This window comes from Anastrepha obliqua, chromosome 1 (genome assembly GCF_027943255.1).
Source record: "Anastrepha obliqua isolate idAnaObli1 chromosome 1, idAnaObli1_1.0, whole genome shotgun sequence".
Lineage (NCBI taxonomy): Eukaryota > Metazoa > Arthropoda > Insecta > Diptera > Tephritidae > Anastrepha > Anastrepha obliqua.
Window position 1 is genome coordinate 159,985,034 of NC_072892.1, and position 3,953 is coordinate 159,988,986.

Below are 3,953 nucleotides of genomic sequence, written 5' to 3' on the forward strand. Positions count from 1 at the left end.
CAATTTTTTACAGTAATCAGTAAAAAAATATTTTTACTGCAAATTTTTTTCAGTAATCAGTAAAAAAATATTTTTACACCAATTTTTTTCAGTAATGAGTAAAAAAATATTTTTACTGCAATTTTTTTCAGTAATCAGTAAAAAAATATTTTTACTGCAATTTTTTTTCAGTAATCAGTAAAAAAATATTTTTACTGCAATTTTTTTCAGTAATCAGTAAAAAATATTTTTACTGCAATTTTTTTTTCAGTAATGAGTAAACAAATATTTTTACTGCAATTTTTTTTCAGTAATGAGTAAAAAAATATTTTTACTGCAATTTTTTTCAGTAATCAGTAAAAAAATATTTTTACTGCAATTTTTTTCAGTAATCAGTAAAAAAATATTTTTACTGCAATTTTTTTCAGTAATCAGTAAAAAAATATTTTTACTGCAATTTTTTTCAGTAATCAGTAAAAAAATATTTTTACTGCAATTTTTTTCAGTAATCAGTAAAAAAATATTTTTACTGCAATTTTTTTCAGTAATCAGTAAAAAAATATTTTTACTCCAATTTTTTTCAGTAATCAGTAAAAAAATATTTTTACTGCAATTTTTTTCAGTAATCAGTAAAAAATATTTTTACTGCAATTTTTTTTTCAGTAATGAGTAAACAAATATTTTTACTGCAATTTTTTTCAGTATTCAGTAAAAAAATATTTTTACTGCAATTTTTTTCAGTAATCAGTAAAAAAATATTTTTACTGCAATTTTTTTCAGTAATCAGTAAAAAAATATTTTTACTGCAATTTTTTTCAGTAATCAGTAAAAAAATATTTTTACTGCAATTTTTTTCAGTAATCAGTAAAAAAATATTTTTACTCCAATTTTTTTCAGTAATCAGTAAAAAAATATTTTTACTCCAATTTTTTTCAGTAATCAGCAAAAAAATATTTTTACTGCAATTTTTTTCAGTAATCAGTAAAAAAATATTTTTACTGCAATTTTTTTCAGTAATCAGTAAAAAAATATTTTTACTGCAATTTTTCAGTAATCAGTAAAAAACATTTTTACTTCATTTTTTTCAGTAATCAGTAAAAAAATATTTTTACTGCAATTTTTTTCAGTAATCAGTAAAAAAATATTTTTACTCCAATTTGTTTCAGTAATCAGTAAAAAAATATTTTTACTGCAATTTTTTTTCAGTAATGAGTAAAAAAATATTTTTACTGCAATTTTTTTCAGTAATCAGTAAAAAAATATTTTTACTGCAATTTTTTTCAGTAATCAGTAAAAAAATATTTTTACTGCAATTTTTTTCAGTAATCAGTAAAAAAATATTTTTACTGCAATTTTTTTCAGTAATCAGTAAAAAAATATTTTTACTGCAATTTTTTTTCAGTAATCAGTAAAAAAATATTTTTACTCCAATTTTTTTCAGTAATGAGTAAAAAAATATTTTTACTGCAATTTTTTTCAGTAATCAGTAAAAAAATATTTTTACTGCAAATATTTTTCAGTAATCAGTAAAAGTTTACTGGTAATGAAAATTAAATTGCAATATCAGTAAAATATTATATTTACTGCATTTTTACTGTTACTGCAAAGTGCCCACCTATGATCACTACAACCATTTACTGAGAATATAATATATTTCTTTTTCCCCAAACTAATATTTGAAAATGTATTTAAAATATTTATTCATATTTCGGACTATAAGTAAATCATTTTAATTTCAAATTTGCTACTAAATTCTCTAACAATTGCGGTGACCTCAAGTGCTTCAAGGAAAACTGACTGTTTTCAAAAATATTATTAATTATAGAAAATTAATTTTTTCCTGAAATTTGCATATGAATTGTCCGCATATCTACTGAATTTTACCGAAACAATGGGAGTGCTTAAAAAATGCATGAATGAATGCTAAATTTATTGAGAATTTTATTACTTACCTCTTTGTATGATGTAATTGGGGATGCGTGCCTTTTTAGAGGCTACCACCACCCGTACCATTGGCAACTGGAATATGAAACAAAAAGGGTCAAAATGACGCAATAGCTTCTGGCATGACTTCCAAAGTACAAATGTATGAATACAGCAACAAACAAGCCATGCGACTCGTATACTCGTAATAGTGACTATTAAAGCAAAACATTAAAATAAAGCTTGAATAGCAATAACAATAACAATAACAATAACTGGAACTTACTTGAACAGTGCGAACGAGTCGCGTTGCAAATTCGCATACAAATAATTACAACAGAATAGAGCTCGCTAACAAATTTGTTTAGTATATGAAAATAGCAAAGAAGAAATGGAAGAAAGAGTGTAGTAGCCTGCACAGTCGTTTATGTATGTATGTAAGTGTATGCAAATATGTAAAGCGATAGCCAAATAAACAAACAAACGAACAGACGAACAAATACCTGCCGCCTCTACGTACACAAAAGCTTAGCATTTCACCTTGAACCATAAAAGCGCATAATAAATACGAATTGCTTACCAACGAATAATAAGTAGTCCACAGAGGAGTTGGCGCAAGTAATGATGTCAAGTAAAATGGAGCGACGTTAGCCGAGTTGTGGTGAGGTGAGGTCGGGTGCTGTAGCAATGGTGAAGGACGTGGTGGTCTATTGCACTTGGCAATCCACCCATAAACAACACGCTCAGCTCAGCTCAGCGCTGAAAAAAGGCGTTACTAAAAAAGTAGCGCAAAGTGGCATGTGGCAGTTGGCAGGTGGCAAAATTTATGCACGCTTCCGCTGTCTCGTGGAGAGGCGCGCAAATGCGCAAGTTGACACAAGCGGATTGTCATTGCAGTGACAGTGGCAGCACCACAACTTCAGCCTAATTAAAAATGCCAAAAAGTCAGCAGACTGACAGCAGTCAGCAGCCAATCGGCGATTATGTAGGTACTTGTTGCCAGTGCGGGCTATAGTCGCGTGAACGCACCTCTGAGTCAAAGTTGAGCTGCTTTGTTGTTCGTTTTTTTTGCTGCTGTTCTCCACTTCTGCCTCTACGTCGCAGTAATGGCATCGTATGGCCTAACGCTAAGCGTTTGACATCTCTCTAGAGCGTGCACATTGAACCCGATGGCCCTTTACAACAAATCAAATTGCTCTAATGCTAAGGTGCAGTGGTGCAATGTAAGAAAATTGCGGTGAAAAATATTAATTATGAAAAATTTGTTATGGCGAATGTTGTTTGAGATTAGTAATGAAAAAACTGTGTCAAAATTGAGTCATTGCTGTTGTTTTCGCTTTAATAGCTTTTGCTGAGGAAACTAAATTTAATTAAAATTAAACGCAACCAAAAGTCACCGACGTTAAAATTGCGTCATTTTTAGTTTATATAATAATTTTATTGGTAACATATGCAAGCATTTTAAAAAAAAAATCCAATTGATATTAGCCCTCCATTGGACACCCGGGTGACCAGACTTTTGCGACTTTGGACGTGAATTCAACATATTTTTATTATAGCTAACGACTTGAGCTTCCCTTTAGCTTTATAAAATTTAATTTTCTTTCGATTTGTAGATATAACCTTTCAAAAAGGATCCTCGAACAGGATGAAAAACGGTCAGACCCGGGTATCCAACCGAAGGTTTTAAAAGAGGTGTCCAACGGCCATATATGTATATGTGTGTGTATGTATATATATGTATGTGCATATATAAAAACTTTCAAAACTTAGAAATTAAAACTCGAGAGAGCATCACTCAAAAACTATAGTCCCGTTTTTACCAATTTTTTGCGCCGTTGGAAAGTCTTTCATTATATAGGGTTATCTAATAAGAGGTGTTATTTTGATATTCAAAGAAAAATGTTATTTTTTAATATAAATGATAGGATGTTTATTTCATTATAAAGAGGAGAGAGAAGAAGGTATGCCGTTAATAGTGGAAAATAACATCAGGCAAATGACCACAACGACCACGCGTACAAGACAATATCCTTTTCATGAAACTTTCC